Source organism: Sapajus apella, unplaced genomic scaffold (genome assembly GCF_009761245.1).
Source record: "Sapajus apella isolate SASKATOON/1434 unplaced genomic scaffold, GSC_monkey_1.0 scaffold2, whole genome shotgun sequence".
In the NCBI taxonomy this organism is placed as follows: Eukaryota; Metazoa; Chordata; class Mammalia; order Primates; family Cebidae; genus Sapajus; species Sapajus apella.
The window spans coordinates 39,257,322-39,281,281 of NW_022436942.1; the positions used below are offsets into that span (position 1 = coordinate 39,257,322).

Sequence of the window (23,960 nt, forward strand, 5' to 3'; positions counted from 1 at the left end):
AATGATGTTGAACATTTTTTCATACGCTGATTGCTGCAGGTATGTATTCTTTTGAGATGTGTCTGTTCATGTCCTTTGTCAATTTCTAATGAAGTTGTTTGGTGCTTATTAAGTCCCTTAGAGGTTCTGGTTATTAGGCATTTATAGGGTGCATGATTTGCAAATATTTTCTCCCATTCCGTATGTTTTCTCTTTACTTTGTTGATATTCCTTTGGCTGTGCTGAAGCTCTTTAGTTTGATTAGACCCCACTTGTTAATTTTTGTTTTTGTTGCAATTGCTTTTAGGTGTCTTCGTTATAAAATCTTTGAGAAGGCCTACATCCAGAATAGTAATGAAAGGAAATGTTCCAGTTTCAATCTTCTGCATAGGGCTAGCCAGTTATCCCAGCAGCATTTATTGAATGGGGAGTTCTTTCCTCACTGCTTATTATTGTTGATTATGTCAAAGATCAGATGGTTGTAGATACATGGCTGTATTTCTGGGTTCTCTAACCTTTTCCATCATGTCATTTTTGTGCCAATACCATGCTGTTTTGGTTGTCGTAGCCTCGTAGTTTAGTTTGAGTTGGGTAGTTTGATGCTTCCAGCTTTGTTTTTTTTTTTTTTTTTTTTTTTTTTTTTTGCTTAGGATTGCTTTGGTTAGTACAACTCCTTTTGGATTCCATATGAATTTTAGAATAGTTTTTTTTCTAATTCTGTGAAACATGACATTGGTAATTTGTTAGGAATGGCATTGAATTTGTAGATTGCTTTGGGAAGTATGACCATTTTAACAATTTCGATTCTTCCTATCCATGAGCATGAAATGTATTTTCATTTTTTGGTGTCATCTTGATTTCTTTCAGCAGTGTTTTGTAATTCTTGTTATAGAGATCTTTCACTTTCCTGTTTAGCTGTATACCTAGGTATTTTTGTGTGTGTATATGACTATTGTGAATGGAATTGCAATCTTATTCTTTTGCTCTCGGCTTGAATATTATTGGTGTATGAAATGCTGCTAAATTTTAGGCAAGAAAAAGAAATAAAGGGTATTTAGTTAGGAAAAGAGGAAGTCAAATTGTCTCTATTTGCAGACAACATGATGGTGTGTTTAGAAGACCCCATCATCTCAGCCCCAAATCTCCTTAAACTGATAAGCAACTTCAGCAAAGTCTCAGGATACAAAATCAATGTGCAGAAATCACACGTATTCCTATACACCAATAACAGACTAACAGAGAGCCAAATCATGGGTGAACTCCCACTCACAATTGCTACAAAGAGACTAAAATACCTAGGAATATAACTAGCAAAGGATGTAAAGTATCTCGTCAAGGAGAACTACAAACCACTGCTCAAGGAAATAAGAGAGGACACAAACAGATGGAAAAACCTTCCATGCTCATGGTTAGGAAGAATCGATATGATGAAAATGGCCAAACTTCCCAAAGTAATTTACAGATTCAACACTATCCCCATCAAGCTGCCTATGACCCTCTTCACAGAACTGGAAAAAACCACCTTAAACTTCATATGGAACCAAATGAGAGCCCACATAAGCAAAGAGAACAAAGCTGGAGGCATCACACTACCTGACTTCAAACTATACTACAAGCCTACAGTAATCAAAACAGCATGGTACTGGTACCAGAACAGAGATATAAACCAATGGAACAGAATAGAAGTCTCAGAAGCAATGTCACACATCTACAACCATCTGATCTTTGACAAACCTGACAAAAACAAGAAATGGTGAAAGAATTCCCTGTATAATAAATGGTGTTGGGAAAACTGGCTAGCCATGTGCAGAAGCTGAAGCTGGACCACGTTCTCACACTTACACTAAAATTAACTCTAGATGGATTAACGATTTAAACATAAGCCCTAACACCATAAAGACCTTAGAAGAAAACCTAGGCAATACCATTCAGGACATAGGCATAGGCAAGGACTTTATGACTAAAACACCAAAAGCAATGGCAACAAAAGCCAAAATAAGACAAATGGAATGTAACTGAACATAAGATTTTCTGCACAACAAAAGAAACAATCCATTAGAGTGAACTGGCAACCAACAAAATGGGAAAAAACTTTGCAATCTACCCATCTGACAAAGGGCTAATGTCTGTAATCTATAAAGAACTAAAGCAGATTTACCAGAAAAAAACAAACCCATTCAAAATTGGGCAAAGGATATGAACAGACACTTTTCAAAAGAAGACATATATGAGGCCAACAAACATATGAAAATATGCTCATCATCACTGGTCATTAAAGAAATGCAAATCAAAACCACATTAAGATACCATCTCACACCAGTTAGAATGGCGATCATTAAAAAATCTGAAGGCAACAGATGCTGGAGAGGACATGGAGAAATAGGAACACTTTTACACTGTTAGTGGGAGTGTAAATTAGTTCAACCATTGTGGAAGACAGTGTGGTGATTCATCAAGGATCTAGAAATAGAAATTCCATTTGATCTAGCAATCTCATAACTGGGTATATACCCAAAGTATTATAAATTGTTCTATTATAGGCTCATGCTCATGTATGTTCATTGTGGCACTGTTTACAATAGCAAAGACCTGGAACCAACCCAAATGCCCAATGATAGACTGGACAAAGAAAATGTGGCACATATACACCATGGAATACTATGCGGTCATAAAAAATGATGAGTTTGTGTCCTTTGTAGGCACATGAATGAATCTAGAAACAATCATTCTCAGCAAACTGACACACGAACAGAAAAACAAACACCGCATGTTCTCACTCATAGGCAAGTGTTGAACAAGAGAACACATGGGCACAGGGAGGGGAACATCACACACTGGGGTGTGTTAGGGGGGGGGGGGCCAGGGGAGGGACAGCGGGGGACAGGGAGGTGGGGGAGGGATAACACTGGGAGAAATACCTGATGTAGGTGATGGGGGGATGGAGACAGCAAACCACCATGACATGTGTGTACCTATGCAACAATTCTGCAAGATCTGCACATGTACCCCAGAATGTAAAGTACAATTAAAAAAAAAGAAAAGAAATTCTGCTTATTTTTTACATTGGTTTTGTCTCCTGAAACTTTACTGAAGTTATCAGTTCTAGGAGCCTTTGGGCAGAGGCTGTGGGGTTTTCCAGGTGTAGAATCATATTGTCTGTGAAGAGAGATACTTTGACTTCCTGTTTTTATTTGAATGCCCTTTCTTTCTTTTGCCTGATTGCTTTGGCTAAGACTTGCAGTACTGTGTTGAATAAGAGTGATGACAGTGGGCATCCTTGTCTTGTTCCACTTCTCACTGGGATTGGGTCCAGCTTTTGCCCATTTGAAATGATTTTGGCTGTGGGTTTATCATAGATGGCTATTAATATTTTGACATATGTTCCTCTGATGCCCAATTTTTAGAGGGTTTTTAATATGAAGGGATGTTGAATTTTATCAAAAACTTTTTCCTGCGTCTGTTGAGATGATCATGTGGCTTTTGTTTTAAAGTTCTGTTTATGTGATGAATCACATTTATTTATTTGTGTATGTTGAACTAACCTATCATTCCAGAAATAAAGTCTACTTGATTGTGGTGGATTAGTTTTTTGATGTGTTGCTAGATTCACTTTGCTAGTATTTTGTTGAGGATTTTTGAGTCTATGTTAATCAGGAATATTGGCCTGAAGTTTTCTTTTTTCACTGTGTCTTTGCCAGGTTTTGGTATTTCCTTAACTCATTCTTAACTTTGATTATTTATAAGTAATGGGCTAGTTCTTAAACTTTCGTGCCTCCATTTTCTCACCTATAAGATGTGAAAAGTAATTGTGAAATAGTTCTGAGGATTAAATAAGATAAATATACATAAAAGGCTTAGACAGTGTTTGATATAAAGTGAATGTTCAATAAATGTCAGCCATTTTTATTGTTATTAACTTGGTTTGGTGAATATAAATGTATCATGTTAAACCATAATTGAGTTATGCATTTTTTGTGGTTTGATAATAAAAAGATATATGTTCAATTCTAGAAATGCTATTTCGACGATATGCTTTGGTAAACTCCAGGCTTTATATATCTGATAAAATCCTTAAAATTGCTTACATTGAATGCATTTCAATTACCTATATATTTAAATTTTAGACATTAATGATCACAGAATTACATTTCTAAATAAAAAAAATGTAAGCTTTAGAAAGAAGTCACACAAGAATAAACAAAATAACATTTTTCCTTCAGCAAACTAACCTATGATTAATGCATTTTTTTCTGGATATGACTTTTATATTATTAGAAGTTTGTGTGTGATTTTGTTATTTAAGTCTAAGTCAAGAAAATAGGCTATCTTCCATTTTATATTAGTTCTGTTATATAAAAAATGAATAATAAAATCTATAGCCGTTTAAACTGAAGCAAGGCTCTTGCTTATATTTTACATCATTGCATTTTCCTGTTGGTACTTGTCTTGGCTTCCTTTACGAATTATTTGAAGTTTCTTAAAGAATAAATACCTGAGAATGGATTTGACAGTCAAGTAATCATAGTGGATGTCAAGTTGCCTGTAGGGTATTTTTTGTTTTTGGTCTTGTGTTATCTGGATAATTTTTGGAGCTTAAGGAAGGCACACTAATGAATATACATTCTCTGAGTGTCTTCTTTGAATAAGCCTGTTTTAGCAAACAATTTTATATTAGAATGCTTTCATCCCCTGAGGTTTAGAATATAAATTTAGAGGCTTAGAAAAGTAGATAACAATTTAGGAATTTGAAAACATAAACAAATATACTTCATTCCCAAAATGTATCAGATTTGATTTTATATCAAATTCTCATTTTCCTTGATATTTACATGCCTCTGACACTCCTTTAAGTTACCTCCACCCTTGACTTTCTGGATATTGTGAGTCTTTCAGTCTCTTTCTGGTTTTGTCTTTGTCTTGTGTTGCCTTTTCCTCTTGCATAAGCCCCCACCCAGAGATGACTGAGTTGGCTCCTTTAGAGCAAGGACCAAGTCTTTCTCATTATCGTTTCATACTGGGGACATAGTTTTTCACTGAATGTTAACTGAACTGGACATCTTTTTGTGGCTTTCTACCCCTTTCTCCTAGTGCTTGGTGTGTTCATCTGCTTCTAAAATCATAGCCACATCTACACACTGATGAGTTCCAAATTGATATATATAGCTCTGAGCCTCAATTTCTTGACTATATTTCTGATTCAGATTCATCCTTACAGTAATACACTCTTTCTTTCTATTTATCTTTCTAAGATTCAGGTTGTTATCATGTCATTGCTTATTAAGAACTACAGGGATTTCCAATGGCTTCCTGTAGCTTCCACTAGCCTCATAAAGTGAAACCTCTTATGCTAGTCTTTCAAAGGGTTCTGTCAACTCCATCCCTCATTTATATCTTTTCTCATTGTGCTCTCTGTATCTGATTTCCTCTGCTCCCTCAAAGTCATATTTTCAGCTCACAGTGATCTGTCCTGTTCTTATACCCCATTGTGTTTATAGTAATCATGTCAAAATTAAGCAGCTCATTATATTCTGATTATTCTTCTGTAGTCATCTAGATTGTATATCATTTTATGTCAGAACTGTGTGGTACACTTCTTCTGAGTTCCTCATAGGAACTAGCACAATTTTGACTGAAGTTATGAAGTTAAAAAATTACTTGTTTAAATTTTTCAACAGTCTTCACTAGAGAATAGAGACCACAAGCTTAAACGTTATTTTTTAGTTCTAGCAATCTAACACTTGTGATAAACACATATGCCACCTTTCAATGTCAAGTGTTTAGAGCAGCACTTCCTAAACCTTAGTGTGCATGTGTATCACCTAGGGATATTGTTAAAATATAAATTCTGTTTTCATAGAATTGCAGTAGGGTTTTGGATTCTGCCTCTTCTTTTTTTTAAAATTATACTTTAAGTTCTGAGATACATGTGCAGAACATGCAGGTTTGTTGCATAGGTATACATGTGCCATGGTGGTGTGCTGCACTTATCAACCTGTCATATAAGTTTTAAGCCCCACATGCATTAGGTGTTTGTTCTAATGCTCTCCTTACCCTTTACCCCCACCTCCTGACAGGCCCCAGTGTGTGATGAGGTTCCCTTCCCTGTGTCCATGTGTTCTCACTGGTCAACTCCCATTTATGAGTCAGAATATGCAGTGTTTGGTTTTCTGTTCCTGCATTAATTTGTTGAGAATGATGGTATCCAGCTTCATCCATTTTCCTGCAAAAAATAAAAACTCATTCTTTTTTATGGCTGCATAGTATTCCATGGTGTATATGTACCACATTTTCTTTATCCAATCTATCATTGAAAGGCATTTGGGTTGGGTTCAAGTCTTTGCTATTATGAATAGTGCTACAGTAAACATATGTGTACATATGTCTTTATAGTAGAATTATTTATAATCCTTTGAGTATACATGTAGTAATGGGATTGCTGGGTCAAATGATATTTCTCGTTCTAGATCCTTGAGGAATCACCACAGTGTCTTCCACAATGGTTGAACTAATTTAACTCCCACCAAACAGTGTAAAAGCATTCCTATTTCTCCACATCCTCTCCAGTATCTGTTGTTTCTTGACTTTTTAATTGTGGTTTTGATTTGCATTTCTCTAATGATCAGTGATGATGAGCATTTTGTCATATGTTTGTTGGGCACATAAATGTCTTCTTTTGAAAAGTGTCTGTTTATATCCTTTGCCCACTTTTTGATGTTTTTTTTTTTTTGTATATTGTTTAAGTTCTTTGTAGATTCTGGATATTAGCCTTTTGTCAGATGGATAGATTGCAAAATTTTTCTCCCATTCTGTAGGTTGCCTACTCACTCTGACACTAGTTTGAGCTCTTTAGTTTAATTAGATCCCATTTGTCAATTTTGGCTTTTGTTGCAATTGCTGTTGGTGTTTTAGTCACGAAGTCTTTGCCCATGGCTATGTCCTGAATAGTATTGCCTAGGTTTTCTTCTATGGTTTTTATGGTTTTAGGTAATACGTTTAAATCTTTAATCTAGCTTGGGTTGATTTTTGTATAAGGTGTAAGGAAAGGGTCCAGTTTCAGTTTTCTACATGTGGCTAGCCAGTTTTCCCAACACTGTTTATTAAATAGGGAATCCTTTCCCCATTGCTTGTTGCTTGTTTTTGTCAGATTTGTCAAAGATCAGATGGTTGTAGATGTGTGGTGTTATTTCTGAATCATCTGTTCTGTTCCATTGGTCTATGTATCTGTTTTGGTATCAGCGCCATGCTGTTTTGGTTGCTGTAGCCTTGTAGTATAGTTTCAAGTCAGGTAGCATGATGCCTCTAGCTTTCTTCTTTTTGCTTAGGATTGTCTTGGCTATACGGACTCTTTTTTTGATTCCATATGAAGTTTAGAGTAGTTTTTTCTAATTCTTTGAAGAAAGTCAGTGGTAGCTTGATGGGGATAGCACTGAATCTATAAATTACTTCGGAGATATGGCCATTTTCATGATATTGATTCTTCCTATCCACGAGCATGGAATGTTTTTCCATTTGGTTGGGTCCTCTCTGATTTCCTTGAGCAGTGGTTTGTAGTTCTCCTTGAAGAGGCCCTTCACATCCCTTGTAAGTTGTATTCCTAGGTATTTTATTTTCTTTGAAGCAATTGTGAACAGGAGTTCGCTCATGATTTGGCTCTCTGTTTGTCTATTATTAGTGTATAGGAATGCTTGTGATTTTTGCACATTGATTTTGTATCCTGAGACTTTGCTAAAGTTGCTTACCAGTTTAAGAAGTTTTTGGGCTGAAAGGATGGAGTTTTCTAAATATACAATCATGTCATCTGCAAACAGAGACAAATTGGCTTCCTCTCTTCCTATTTGAATACCTTTATTTCTTTCTCTTGCCTGATTGTCCTGTCCAGAACTTCCAATACTATGTTAAATAGAAGTGGTGAGAGGGGGCATCCTTGTCTTGTGCCGGTTTTCAAAGAGAATTCTTCCAGCTTTTGCCCATTCAGTATAATACTGGCTATGCATTTGCCATAAATAGGTCTTATTATTTTGAGATATGTTTCATCAATACCTAGTTTATTGAGTGTTTTTAGCATGAAGGGATGTTGGATTTTATCGAACGTCTTTTCTGCATCTCTTGAGATAATCATGTGGCTTTTTTCATTGGTTCTGTTTATGCGATGGCTTACATTTATTGATTTGCATGTGGTGAACCAGGCTTACATCCCAGGGATGAATCTGACTTGATGGTGGTGGATAAGCTTTTTGATGTGCTGCTTGATTCGGTTTGCCAATATTTTATTGAGGAGTTTTGCACCAATGTTCATCAGGGATATTGGCCTGAAATATTCTTATTTTGTTTTTTCTCTGCCAGGTTTTGGAATCAGGATGATGCTGTCCTTATAAATGAGTTAGGGAGGAGTCCCTTTTTTTCTATCGTTTGGGATAGTTTCAGAAGGAATGGTACCAGCTCCTCTTTGTACCTCTGGTGGAATTCAGCTGTGAATCTATCTGGTCCTGGGCTTTTTTTTGTTGGTTGGCTATTAATTACTACCTCAATTTCAGATTGTGTTATTTTTCTTTTCAGGGATTTGACTTCTTCCTGGTTTAGCCTTGGGAAGGTGTATGTGTTCAAGAATTTATCCATTGTTTCTAGGTTCTCTAGTTTATTTATGTAGAGGTGTTTAAATTGTTCTCTGATGGTAGTTTGTATTTCTATGGGATCAGTGGTGATGTTCCCTTTATCGTTTTTTATTGTGTCTATTTGATTCTTCTCTCTTTTCTTCTTTATTAGGCTGGCTAATGATCTATCTATTTTGTTAATCTTTTCAAAAAACCACCTCCTGGATTCATTGATTTTTTGAACGATATTTTGTGTCTCTATCTCCCTCAGTTCTGCTCTGATTTTAGTTATTTCTTGTCTTCTGCTAGCTTTTGAATTTGTTTGCTCTTGCTTCTCTAGTTCCTTTAATTGTCATGTTAGGGTGTCAGTTTTAGATCTTTGTCACTTTCTTTTGTGGGTATTTAGTGCTATAAATTTTCCTTTAAACACTGCTTTAGCTGTGTCCCAGAGATTCTGGTATGTTGTGTCTTTATTCTCATTGGTTTCAAAGAGCTTCATTATTTCTGCCTTAATTTCATTATTTACCCAGTAGTCATTCAGGAGCAGTTTGTTCAGTTTCCATGTAGTTGTGCAGCTTTGGAAGAGTTTCTTAATCCTGAGTTCTAATTTGATTGCACTGTGATCTGAGAGACTGTTATGATTTTTGTTCTTTTGCATTTGTTGAGGAGTGTTTTACTTCCACTTATATGGTTGATTTTAGAATAAGTGCTATGTGGTGCTGAGAAGGATGGATATTTATTGATTTGGGGTGGAGAGTTCTATAGATATCTATTAGGTCTGCTTGGTCCAGAGCTGAGTTCAAGTCCTGAATATCCTTATTAATTTTCTGTTTTGTTGATCTGTCATTAATATTGACAGTGAGGTGTTAAAGTCTCCTACTATTATTATGTGGGAGTCTAAGTCTCTTTGTAGGTCTCTAAGAACTTGTTTTATGAATCTGGGTGCACCTGTGTTAGGTGCATATATATTTAGGAGAGTTAGCTCTTCTTCTTGCATTAATCTGTTTACCATTTATGTAATACCCTTCTTTGTCTTTTTCGATTTTTGTTGGTTTAAAGTCTATTTTATCAGAGACTAGGATTGCAAACTCTGCTTCTTTTTTTCTTTTTTCTTATTTTGCTTTCCATTTGCTTGGTAAATCTTCCTCCTCCCTTTGTTTTGAGGCTATGCGTGTCTTTGCACATGATATGGGTCTCCTGAATACAGCACATGATGGGTCTTGACTCTATCCAATTTGCCAGTCTGTTTTTTTTTTTAATTGGGGCATTTAGCCCATTTACATTTAAGGTTAATATTGTTATGTGTGAATTTGATCCTGTCATCATGAGGCTATTTGGTTATTTTGCACATTAGTTGATGCAGTTTCTTCATTGTGTCATTGGTCTTTACATTTTGTATGTTTTTGCAGTGGCTGATACCAGTTTTTTCTTTTCATATTTAGTGCTTCCTTCAGGAGCTCTTGTAAGGCAAGCCTGGTGGTGACAAAATCCCTCAGCATTTGCTTGTCTGTAAAGGATTTTATTTCTGTTTTGCTTATAATGCTTAGTTAGGCTGAATATAGAAGTCCGGGTTGAAAATTCTTTGCTTTTAGAATGTTGAATATTGGCCCCCACTCTCTTCTGGCTCATAAGGTTTCTGCAGAGAAATCCACTGTTAGTCTAATGGGCTTCCCTTTGTAGGTAACCTGATCTTTCTCATTGACTGCCCTTAACATTTTTTTCTTTGTTTCAACCTTGGGGAATCTGATGATTATGTGTCTTGGGGTTGCTCTTCTCAGGAACTATCTTAGTGGTTGGTGTTCTGTGTATTTCCCGAATTTGAATGTTGGCTTGTCTTTCTAGGTTGGGGAAATTCTCCTGGATAATATCCTGGAGTGCATTTTCCAACTTAGGTTCATTCTCCCTGTCACTTTCAGCTACAGCAATCAATCGTAGGTTTGATCTTTTCACATAGTCCCATATTTCTTAGAGGCCTTGTTTTTTCCTTTTCATTCTTTTTTCTCTTATCTTGGCTTCACACTTTATTTCATTAAGTTGATCTCTAATCTCGTATCCTTTCTTCTGCTTGATTGATTTGGCTATTGATATTTGTGTATGCTTTGCAAAGTTCTTGTGCTGTGTTTTTCAGCTTCATCAGGTAATTTATGTTCTTCTCTAAACTGCTTATTCTAGTTAGCAGTTTCTGTAACCTTTTATCAGGTTTCTGAGCTTCCTTGCTTTGGGTTAAACATATTCCTCTAGCTCAGAAGAGTTTGTCACTACCCACCTTCTGAAGCCTACTTCTACCAGTTTGTCAAACTCATTCTCTGTCCAGTGCCCTTATCTGAAAGGAGTTTAGGTTGTTTGGAGGAGAATAGGCATTCTGGCTTTTGGAATTTTTGGCATTTTTGTGCTGGTTTTTCCTCAGCTTCATGGATTTATCTACCTTTGGTCTTTGATGCTGTTGGCCTTTGGATGGGGTTTTTGTGTGGGCATCCTTTTTGTTAATGTTGATGTTATTGCTTTCTTTTTGTTAGTTTTCTTTCTAAAAGTCAGGCCTCTCTTCTGTAAGTCTGCTGGAGTTTGCTGGAGGTCCATTCCAGACCCCGCTTGCCTGTGTATCACCAGCAAAGTCTGCAGAACAGCAAAGATTACTGCCTGCTCCTTCCTGTGGAAGCTTCATTACAGAGGGTCACCCACCAGATGCCAACTGGAGCTCTCCTGTATGAGGTGTTTGTCAACTCCTGCTGGGAGATGCCATCAGTCAGGAGGCACAGGGCTCAGGGACCCATTTGAAGAGGCAGTCTGTTCCTTAGCTGAGCTTGAACACTGTGCTGGGAGATCTGCTGCTCGTTTACAGAGCCAGCAGGCAGGAATGTTTAAGTCTGCTGGAGCTGTGCCCATAGCCTCCCCTTCCCCCAGGTACTCTGTTCCACAGAGATGGGAGTTTTATTTGTAAGCCCCTTATTGGAGTGCTGCCTTTCTTTCAAGATGTTATGCCCAGTGAGGAGGAATCTAGAGAGGTAGTCTGACCACAGCTGCTTTGCCACACTGCGGTGAGTTCTACCCAGTCCAAACTTCCCAGTGGCTTCTTTAACACTGTGAGGGGACAACTGTCTATGCAAGCCTCAGTAATGGCAGATGCCTGTCCCCACACCAAGCTCAATCATCCCAGGAAGGCTTTAGACTGCTGTGCTGGCAGTGACAATTTCAAGCCAATGGTTCTTAGCTTGCTGGGCTCCATGGTAGTGGGACCCACTGAGTGAGACAACTTGACTCCCTGGCTTCAGCTCCCTTTCCAGGGAAGTGAACAGTTTTGTCTCTCTGAGGTTCCAGGCACTTCTGGTGTACAAAAAAACCCTCCAGTTTAGCTTGAAACCCAGGGACCTGGTATTATAGGCATGCAAGGGAATCTCCTGGTCTGCAGGTTATAAAATCTGTAGGAAAAACATAGTATCTGGGCTGGTTAGCACAGTTTCTCATGCCTTCCCTTGGCTAAGGAACGGAGTTCCCTGGCCTTTTGCATTTCCTGGGTGAGGTGATGCCCTACCCTGCTTCTGCTTGCCCTCTGTGGGCTGCACTCACTGTCTAACCAGTCCTAATGAGATGAACAAGGTACCTAGGTTAGAAACGCAGAAATAGTCCACCTTCTGCGTGGTCTCACTGGGAGCTGCAGACTGGAGCTGTTCCTATTTGGCCATCTTGCCAAATCTCCCAGGTTCTGCCTTTTCAATAAGCTACTAGATAGTGCTGATGCTCCATGTCTACGAACCATATGTTAAGTAGTAAGGATGTAGAACATTTTACTTCCTTAAAAAATATGATTTAATTATTTTTGAAATTATTATCTTCTTCTGCATAGTCAAATTTAAGTCACATTTGGAAAAATTAAGTTTCTCTGACAATCTCATGTAAAATGACTTGTTCCCATTGGATATGTCATTTCTGTTAAAGATGTTTGTTTATGGTATCTTTAAGTAGTAAGAGATTCTGCAAAACTTTTTCATTTTGTATATGGAAAAAATATTTGCACATTTCTACCAAAAGCATTAAAAACCTTGTTTTATTTTTATTTTTATTTTTTTTACATGAAAACCAAATAGAAGAGATATAAACAGTCAAAGCAAGAAAGCAAATTTGGAACACCTCGTGCACTTTAGGAACATGTTCAGCCTCAGGGTGCACCACAATGCACAAATTAAAAAAAAAAAATGAAAGTACCAGTTTTCACCCATCAAATCAGCACATGTCCACTTTTGTGGTGGTGGTTAGTGTTGGTGACAGTGCAGTGGCGCAGCCCATCTGTGGGTGGCTGGTGGAGGTGTGGGTCAGCCCTGCATCAGTGGAAAGCAATTTGGCCATGCTTACCATAAACACTCTCTTCTGTTGCTTTGACCCAACAATTCCCCTTCTAGAAAAAGAAAAATATCACAAAGAAACCAGAAAGTCACATTTATGTGACTCTCATCACAGTATAATTTATGACAAGGAAAAAACCTGAAGCCCCACTTTTGTAAGAACAGAGATGCTAAACTAAATATGGTGACCCAGGTTATAGATCAGCAGCGTTTCAGAGAAAAAAAAAGCCCAAAAACTTTGTGTATCATCATCTCTACAAATGTTTTCCAATGTATGGTGGTGACCTTCATTCACATTATTACATTTATTTAATAAAACAATTTTAGGGGCCTATTAAATATAAAGCATGCCAGTAAAGATGTATCTACTATATATACTTCATGTTAAGACAGATTTCACTAAGAAAATTCTAAGGTTTTGGTGGCGAGGACAAAGCCTTATATTTCTTATCATTCTTTTCAAGTCATTTTGCAGAATGCTGGGCATTTGGTGAACTCAATAACTACTTATTAGTATTTTCTCCTGTTACCCTCATTTTCTTTTATTGTAGAGAAAATGTAGTATTTATCATTGTGATTTCAAATAGTGATTGTGCAGAAAATATTTCGAGTATTTGTCTTAACTCTGAGTCCTGGCAAGCGGAAAGTATATTCTTGTATTTGATGCTGAGTGGTTATAGCAATATTTCTTTATTGCTGCAATCTAACGATGCCAGTCCATTTCATAGGTAAGAGTGTTACGGTTTGGCATTTAGCCTATGTAACTGGAATTCCTGTATTCATCTTAATTTGTAACTGTATTCTTCTGCTAAAATAAATCCATCATGTTCAGTTTCAAATTTTAAGTAGATTACCTACATGTATATAAGGAAACATGTCACAGGAAATGTTTTTCCAATTTTTTAACAGCAATGAAATTTGGATCACGAGTTTACTACCTGGATGGAAATCTATCATCAGGGATAATTTAGTAAGCATAAGACACAAAGAGTATTAAGATTCTAAATTTTGAAGTTCTAGAATTGCATATGCCTTTTTTGAATATTTTAGAAATATTTTATTATTTTATGGTATTATTTTAAAAAGAAATTTTGTTTGCAATCAGTAGACTTCAGAACTAGACTTTTATTGAATTTAATTTGGTAACTTGAAGAAAGCTTACATTAACAATTAATTATAATTATACTAGTATATTTTTGATACTGTAATGGGTAATCTTATTAAAATTAATAAAACTAGAATTAGGCCCTGAAAATGTTTAAGGACAAATTGAATACAACACATGTGATAAATGGAAAAACATTTTATTTGACTTTGAAACAGATAATTATTGCATATCAAAGATAAACTAGTGATTTGCTAGTGCAATGTAATTTCCATCATCTTGAAGTATAATCATGCTAGGCAGTAAATTTTTCAGTGCTTGAATTTTTTTCTGCTTCAGTTTTTCTTTAGTAATATTTTGCTTACTCTGTCTGCTAAGATTTTCTGTGACCGAGCCATCCTTTTTCTAGAAGAATCAGTATGTCTTCTGAGAGGGATAGGATGGCTGCCAGCACCATTCATTTACTTGTTGCTTTCCTATGGCAGGAACTAACTCTATGAATAGCAGATTTAATTCATTCTTCCTTGACAACTAGCTCTCTTTCCTCCCGTGTTGATTCTGGCCTTTTCTCTTTGATCACCACTCAGTCTCTTGTGGCAGTTGCTGTCTCCCAGAGTATCTTAAAACATTTTTTGATTCCATGTGAAGTTTAAGGTGTTTTTTTCCAGTTCTGTGAAGAAGGTCATTGCTAGCTTGATGGGGATAGCGTTGAATCTGTAAATTACTTTGGGCAGTATGGCCATTTTCATGATATTGATTCTTCCTAACCACGAACATGGAATATTTCTCCATCTGTTTGTGTCTTCTTTTATTTCGTTGAGCAGTGGCTTGTAGTTCTCCTTGAAGAGGTCCTTTACATTCCTTGTTCGTTGTATTCCTAGGTATTTTATTCTCTTTGTAGCAATTGTGAATGGAAGTTCATTCTTGATTTGGCTCTCTTTAAGTCTGTTATTCGTGTATTGGAATGCTTGTGATTTTTGCACATTGATTTTGTATCCTGAGACTTTGCTGAAGTTGCTTATCAGTTTCAGGAGATTTTGGGCTGAGGCGATGGGATCTTCTAGATATACAATCATGTCATCTGCAAATAGAGACAATTTGACTCCCTCCTTTCCTATGTGAATGCCATTTATTTCTTTTTCTTGCCTGATTGCTCTGGCTAGAACTTCCAGTACTATATTGAATAGGAGTGGTAAAAGAGGGCATCCTTGTCTAGTGCCAGATTTCAAAGGGAATGCTTCCAGTTTTTGCCCATTCAGTATGATATTGGCTGTTGGTTTGTTGTAAATAGCTTTTATTATTTTCAGATACATTCTGTCAATACCTAGTTTATTGAGGGTTTTTAGCATAAAGGGCTGTTGAATTTTGTCAAAGGCCTTCTCTGCATCAAGCCCGCATAGCCAAATCAATTCTAAGCAAAAAGAACAAAGTGGGAGGCATCACACTACTGGACTTCAAACTATACTATAAGGCTACAGTAATCAAAACAGCATGGTACTGGCACTAAAACAGAGATATAGACCAATGGAACAGAACAGAGGCCTCGGAGGCAACACAGCATATCTACAACTCTCCAATTTTTGACAAACCTAACAAAAACAAGCAGTGGGGAAAGGATTCCCTGTTTAATAAATGGTGTTGGGAAAACTGGCTAGCCATGTGCAGAAAGCAGAAACTGGACCCCTTCCTGACACCTTACACTAAAATTAACTCCAGATAGATTAAAGACTTAAACATAAGACCTAAAACCATAAAAATCCTAGAAGAAAATCTAGGCAAAACCATTCAGGACATAGGCATAGGCAAGGACTTCATGACCAAACACCAAAAGCATTGGCAACAAAAGCCAAAATAGACAAATGGGACCTAATCAAACTCCACAGCTTCTGCACAGCAAAAGAAACAGTCATTAGAGTGAATCGGCAACCAACAGAATGGGAAAAAATTTTTGCAGTCTACCCATCTGACAAAGGGCTGATATCCAGAATTTGCAAAGAACTAAAACAGATTTACAAGAAAAAAACAAATAAGCCCATTCAGAAGTGGGCGAAGGATATGAACAGACACTTTGCAAAAGAAGACATACATGAGGCCAACAAACATATGAAAAAATGCTCATCATCACTGGTCATTAGAGAAATGCAAATCAAAACTACATTGAGACATCATCTCACACCAGTTAGAATGGCAATCATTAAAAATCTGGAGACAACAGATGCTGGAGAGGATGTGGAGAAATAGGAACACTTTTACACTGTTGGTGGGAGTGTAAATTAGTTCAACCATTGTGGAAGACAGTGTGGCGTTTCCTTAAGGACCTTGAAATAGAAATTCCATTTGACCCAGCAATCCCATTACTGGGTATATGTCCAAAGGATTATAAATCGTTCTACTATAAGGACACATGCACATGAATGTTCACTGCAGCACTGTTTACGATAGCAAAGACCTGGAACTAACCCAAATGCCCATCGAGATAGACTGGACCAGGAAAATGTGGCACATATACACCATGGAATATTATGCAGCCATCAAAAAAGGTGAGTTCATGTCCTTTGTAGGGACATGGATGAACCTGGAAAACATCATTCTCAGCAAACTGACACAAGAGCAGAAAAATCAAACACCGCATGTTCTTAATCATAGGCAGGTGTTGAACAATGAGAACACATGGACACAGGGAGGGGAGCACTACACACTAGGGTCTGTTGGGGGGAAATAGAGGATAGACAGCGGGGGGTGGGGAGATGGGGAGAGATAGCATGAAGAGAAATGCCAGATAGAGGTGAAGGGGAGGAAGGCAGCAAATCACACTGCCATGTGTGTACCTATGCAACAATCTTGCATGTTCTTCACATGTACCCCAAAACCTAAAATGTAATAATAATAAAAAAAAACATTGGACCTCACAGTTTCTGTATTTCCATGTCTTACTCCTTCACAAAACTTTTAGTTGTCTGTGAACTTATAATACCTTGAAGGTACAGACCTTGGTTTTAAAATTAATTAATTAATTAATGCATAGAGAATTAAAATAGATAAAGAGGAAAGTCAAGGGAAATCATTATGCTGTTGGCAAATATAAAGAGCTAAATGAAATTAGATAGAGCTCTTTCTGTTAAATGAGAGTAAAATGCAAATTAATTGCAAGGTCATTTCAAAAGGCATAGCACTTCTGAAAGAAAAAAGAAAAAGAAATGGAAGAAGGACACGGGAGGAAGGAAAATAAAAAGAAAGGTAGAAAGGAAAGAAAGGAAGGATAAAGGAAGAAAGAGGAAACAGTGAAAAAGACATGGTATGTAAATATCAAATGAAAATTCCATTCTGAATAAAATTTACTCCCCATAAAGTAAGAATATCTTCTGCCTTAGAGAAGTTTTGCAAGATATAATAAAATCAATCAAATAAGAAATTAAATGTATGTTAAGGGAATAAAATTAAATGAAAAAGGAAGTTGTAGAAATAAGGAATAAATTGAGGCCCTGAAATCATTATAGCATTTATACACAGGTATTTCTTATGTAAAATGATAAAAATGATAAAGATACTATTTTTTTTATTACCTTCTCTTCTTTAGCCTATCTTGAATGTGACTGGAGAAGTCACTCTCCTTTAAAAAAACTTTTGATATTTTTAGCTGACTTCTTGGTTAACAATTCTGTCTTCAAACCTTTTTTTCTATCTTAGTCCCATAGAAGAAAATTTATTTTAAAACCAACTTAAAAGTTTAGACTCAGAAGATGCCAATTTAAAAATTTCACCATATAAGTATCATTTATAAGTATTAACCATCTTGAAGCCAATCATCTTATTAACCAAAAAGTGACTGAGTCAGGTCTCAATCAATAGAGATTATCTAGCCAACGTTAAGGATATTAAGGATGTACCTGGGGTGGAAAAACAAAACAAAACAAAAAAAACAAACACAAACACAAGTCACAGGAATATCTGTGACCTGTGCTTTTTCTGAAGAGGGTTTTGGGAACTTCAGTATTTAAAGGGGAAAGACCAAGCAGGAGAGACAAAAAGGAGGCACAATAGGAAGTGAGGCAAGTAAGACTCATCAGAGCCTTCTTGTGAGGTTCTGATTAGCCTCAGTAAATCTGCATTTTACATGTGAAAAGCGGGAGTAGAGGAAAAGGTCAATTATGCATTCATATCAGGGTAGGCAGAGGAATGATTTCTGGTCTTGTCCTTGTCCTAACCCTGTGAAGTTAAGCTGGTAATGGATATTGTCAGTGTGAGATTCAACAAAACTAGATTTTAGGACTAGTTTATAGAAAGAATATGTATCCTGAAAGATTTAGGGGCTCACAAGGTATTTCCCTGTGAGTAATTTGTGAGAGAGGCCATATGGGGAGATATGTGGCCTCCTATCATTGTGGGAAACTGACTTATGGATGAAGCTATGACAAAGGGTTGTGAAATTACAGCTATCTGTTTGAGAACAAAAGGAAAGCAGTATAGTGTGACTTAGTTCCCAAGCTTAACTTTCCCTTTGGCATAGTGAGTTTAGAATCCTGTGATTCTATTTTCTTTCACATTCTCCCCATTCTCAAAATCTTTTAGAGAAAACTTTAAAGAAGAAAATGAGTCTCTAGGTTATGGGTTTGGTTTGATTGCTTAAGGCTAGGAAAGGCTCATTCCAAGGAGGTCATGATGTCTTATGTCTCACAGAGAAGAATGAAGGGAGGAAGGAAAACATGGAGAAAAAAAGGAGATCAAGGCCAAATTTTAACAACAAAGGGAAAGCAATTCTGGAAACATTTAGGTTATGTTACCACCTGCTCATTCAGAGCAATTCTTTGGGCAATCATCGTTTTAATCATTTAGTTATGTGTTGACTCTGTTGTATGTCTGGAGCAGTTGATAGATGAGTTTTTTCAGCTGAAGCATTTTCAAATTTTATCAGCAGTCTGACAGATTTTTCTGTGTTGCAGTTTCAATCAGATGTTGAAGTGAACTTTCTGAAAAGTCAATATATCAGTAGGCAGGCACAAAGGCAGTTTCAGTTTCTAGTGATTTCAAGTCAGAAAAATGTGAGAAAAAAGTGAAAATGTTAGTTTGGAGGCTTGTAGATAATAGAGAATTCAGGATTTAATCTGAATTGTAGACAAATAATAACAACTAAGAAATAATGGACAAGGCTAGAATCTAATAAAAGACGTACAATAGCTTATTCTTAAACGATATTTTTCCCTCTCTCTAGTTCCTCATTTCTTTGAAAGACAAATCATAATAGGACCAATTTATTTGCAAAATAAGTTTTAATCTTAGTATATTTGGCCTGATTAGTTGCACAAAATGCAGCAAGAATAATTATTGTTCGTATAGGTTCTTTTACATTGGTTTTGTTTTAACTTTTTTTATAACCTCAGGTTAGACCTTTTAAAAGCCTCTTGAGGTTAGCAAAGCTAAGGATTTATCTGTGCCTGCAAATACCTGTATGAATTGGGTTATTTTCTTTCTTCTTGAGGTTCCAAAATAACTTGGGGTTCCTAGGCCTGTCAGAAAGTGATGTGCTTTACTTATAAAAGGTCATGAACATTGTAAAAAGATTGCATAAACAAATACAGCTTCTGTATTTCCATGTCTTATTCCTTTAGAAAATTCCTATGCAATAGGCTTTGGCCAGCTCTGCAAAGTCAGCTTAAATTCCCCAAAGTAGTCCAATCATATCTGAAAATATTCCATCCTAGTCAAAGCCTTGGTAAAATAACCAGCATCTCTAACTGTGTCCTGTTACAACAGAAAACAGATTCTAATTGAACTTATGCAAATAACTATATTGCCATAGTTTAAGAATACTCACAAATGGTTTTCAAATTCTGGAGAAATCAGAGAGGAAGAAATATGCCTCAAATTTTGCTCACAAGAGCATACTTCACTCAAATTGTTGTAAGCTATAAACAGCTCAAAAGAAAGAAATGTATAATTGACTCTAGAAAAAAAAAACAAAAAGAATCCCAAAGTTTCAAACAAAGAAGTCATAAAAAATTATTTCAGCCTTCTATTAGCTCAGTCCCATGCAGTTAACTCCCGTTCTGCCCAGTATGGGGCCAGCAATCCTCACAAACACATCTGCTCTCCAATGAGAGTCCCAGAAGTTTTCTCTCTAGTCCAATGGCACAATCTTGAAAGTTATAAACCTGCATTCAAGAGCACCTGTCAGAGTTATTTCCATAAACTTCCTTAAGGAAGCAAGATGTGGACTGCAGCTGATTATAAATTTGAGAAGAATCAAAGTAAAACAATAATTGTCTGTGAGTGACAAAAGTCTTGGAATAGCCATGGCTGCTAAAGACACAATTGACAAGGAAATTTGATTATTTCTGTGGAATACAATAATTTAACATAATAGTCATAATTATTCCTGATAACATGTATTAAGACATACCAGAATTATGTGAATTTCATATAATTATGGAACATATATTAATGACACATGCACATAAATATAACCCAAAGAAAGTTAAACACCATTTCACATTTAACAATGATTCTGGTATGATTTTAACATACCAATGAAGATGAATATGCCTGTCTTGGACTTTAGGAGCCCTAATATCTAAAAAGTTAGTTTGAGGCCAAAAGAATAAATTTAGAATTTGGAAAGGTATCAAATATCAAAGGCTTAAAACACTTGGTATCATAAACTAGAGTCACAGATAACTGTAAAATATGTCATTTATTTAATCAAAGTGACCATTCAAATATTTTGAAAAGCAAAAACATTTACTTTTTGGTAGAGAGGAGACTTAGTTTCTCAGATAATCTCAAAACTTAATAAAGACAGCTAAAAAGGTAAATTTAATCTGTCTCTCTCTTCCCTTTTTTTGTTGTATACTCAAGGTAAATAAAAATCTTAGAACAGATGCTGGAGAGGATATGGAGAAATAGGAACACTTTTATACTGTTGGTGGGAGAGTAAATTAGTTCAACCATTGTGGAAGACTGTGTGGCGATTCCTCAAGGACCTAGAAATAGAAATTCCATTTGACCCAGTAATCCCATTGCTGGGTATATATCCAAAGGATTATAAATCATTCTACTATAAAGACACATAAACATGAATGTTCATTGCAGCACTATTTACAAAAGCAAAGACCTGGAACCAACTCAAATGCCCATCAATGATAGACTGGACAAGGAAAATGTGGCACATATACACCATGGAATACTATGCAGCCATAAAAAATGATGAGTTTGTGTCCTTTGTAGGGACATGGATGAATCTGGAAACAATCATTCTCAGCAAACTGACATAAGAACAGAAAATCAAACGTCGCATGTTCTTACTCATAGGCGGGAACAATGGGAACACATGGACACAGGCAGGGGAACATCACACAGTGAGGTCTGTTTGGGGGGACTAGGGGAAGGACAGTGGGGGATAGGGAGGTTTGGGAGGGATAACATGGGGAGGAATGCCAGATATAGGTGACAAGGGGATGGAGGCAGCAAACCACATTGCTGTGTATGTATCTGTGCAGTAATCCTGCATGATCTGCACATGTACTCCAGAACCTAAAGTGCAATTAAAAAAATCTAATGTCAAAAAACATAACACAAAAACTTGTTCAAACAGAAAACCAAATTTTACCTTTGCATTTTGTATTATTAACACGAAAGTTAATATTAAGAAATCCATCCAATTTTAATTAGTTTGATCACAAGGTAAGATTTTTGAAAACTTTTTGTAACCTCTTACAATATTTCTTATTCTTTCTTCCAACTTTGTATGTCTTCCAACAAGAACCTCAGGAATGTGTCAACTGAAGTGTGGTTTTGGCCCCAGGCAACAGAGATTCCTGGATGACCTGATGTCATTCTTGCAACTTGGACAATCTTTGTGTGACTGCTCTATTTTCTGCTTACTCAGGCTTGTGTATCTAACTTTCTTTTATGTGTCTTTTCTCTACTTTTTTTTCAGCTCAGTCATCATTTCTACTTCCTCATATGTTCAGCTTGTTTTCAGCTGTTCAGCTTACTCTACCTTATATCCTTTCCGTATTTATTCACCCTCAGATCTTACTGCAAAACATTAAAAAGAATCAGTATTTTCTGGTTCAAATTTGAGAAAGAATTGAGTAGTGTATATTTGTTTTTTTTCTGCCAGCTTTGGAGTCCCTTTGCCTATCAATGAATGTGCTGCTTTGGAACATAAGCCATGCTGCCTGAGGCTATGGTATCAGCAGGGACTTTGTGTGGGATAATTACCCTTAAAAGGGGCTGGGACTATGACAGGTGCTGATACTGACATGTCAAGTATAATTATATTCTACCTTGAAAGGTTCTGACAGTTTCCATTTCAGAATTATTTTGGGACATATTCTGTATTAAAGCTTTTAGTATCTGAGAATAAAGTGTTTTGAGGAGTCCATGTGGTACATTGGTGTTGACCTTTTTCCTCCAGCTGTGTTATCATTATTACTGTGTTGCTTAGCAACTCTGCAGCATTATTTCTAAACCTAATATTAACTTGAAATACATTAGAAATGGAAAGTATAGAAATGTGACTGTTAGGTATATTGCTATTGTTTCAAATTACTGTCAGTATAACATGATATTATAAGACAAACCATACAAAATAGAATATTTCTTGACATTTCAGATTTAATATAAAGGATAAAACTAACACTGAAACACTTTAATTAATGGTAATAAAATATAAGGCAACAGAAAGCCTTTCAATCAGCTTTTCACATCCCTTAATCTAAATAACTTTTCCCAAAAGGAAAAGCAAAACAAAACCCTGAATTATGTATTTTTTCTTCTTTGAAATTATTCAGAAAGACAGAAAGGTATAACATTATTTTTTTGAGTAGTGCAATGGCATAATCATCTTAATGACCCTTATTATTCCACTTTTCAAAATTTAGGCAATGCTTTGCAAAAGGATTGTTTAAAAAGAAGCAATAGCTCCCAGCATTTATGAAGGAAAAATGGGTTACAGAGGGACACATTAATTACTCCATCAATACCATTCATTAAAAACCTATCCTCTAGGCACTATGCTATAATATTTATTAAAAAGACAGAAAGATATTAGCCAAAATAAGAGATGTATTGAGCTAGTGTTCATATTGCCAGTTGTGGAAAACTAGGTGTGGAGAATTTACATTAGACCTGTATGATCATCAGACAAGGTGGCTTACACCTCTAAACATAGCATTTTGGGAAGCTGAAGTGAATGAATCGCTTGAGCCCAGTAGTTTGAGACCAGCCTGGGTGACATAGTAAGACCCTGACTCTTCAAAAAGTTTTAAAAATTGGCCAGTTGTGGTGGCATATACCTGTAGTCTCCCAGCTACTCAGGAGTATAAGGTGGAAGAGTTGTTTGAGCCTTGAAAGTTGAGGCTGCAGTGAGTCATGATCATGCCACTGTACTCCAGCACTGGGTGACACGGCAAGACCCCATCTCTCTCTAAAAAAAAAAAGAGACCACTATGAATGATTGCCAAACATTTTTTTTTTTTTTTCTTTAAGATAGAGTCTCACTCTGTCACCCAGGCTGGGGTCCTGGTGTACAGTGGTGTGATCTTGGCTCACTGCAACTTCAGCCTCCCAGGTTCAAGTGATTCTCTTGCCTCAGCCTCCCTAGGAGTTGGGTCTATAGTTGTGCACCACCATGCCCGGCTAATTTTGGTCTTTTTAGTAGAGACAGGGTTTCACCCTATTGGACAGGCTGGTCTTGAACTCCTGACCTCAAGTGATCTGCCCACCTTGGGTCTTAAAGTGCTGGGATTACAGGCGTGAGCCACCATGCCTGGCCTATGATTGCCAAACATTTAATGACTTTTTCTTACTATGAAAATAAACACTGACCCATATGTCTCAAAATGGAAAAGATTCAGAAAACGTGTGTGGGCCTTTGAAAATTGGACACTGAATCCAAAGAGAAATGTCACATTTCTTCCTTGCCTTTTAATGAGATCTCTACTGTCC

At 36.5% G+C, this 23,960-nt stretch overlaps 1 protein-coding gene across 3 annotated transcripts in view; it reads left to right on the top strand.

The window, feature by feature from the left end:
- OTOGL (otogelin like) overlaps window positions 1–23,960 on the top strand; it is a 195,718-nt gene that overhangs the window by 89,223 nt on the left and 82,535 nt on the right. The gene's annotated exons all lie outside the window — the stretch shown is intronic.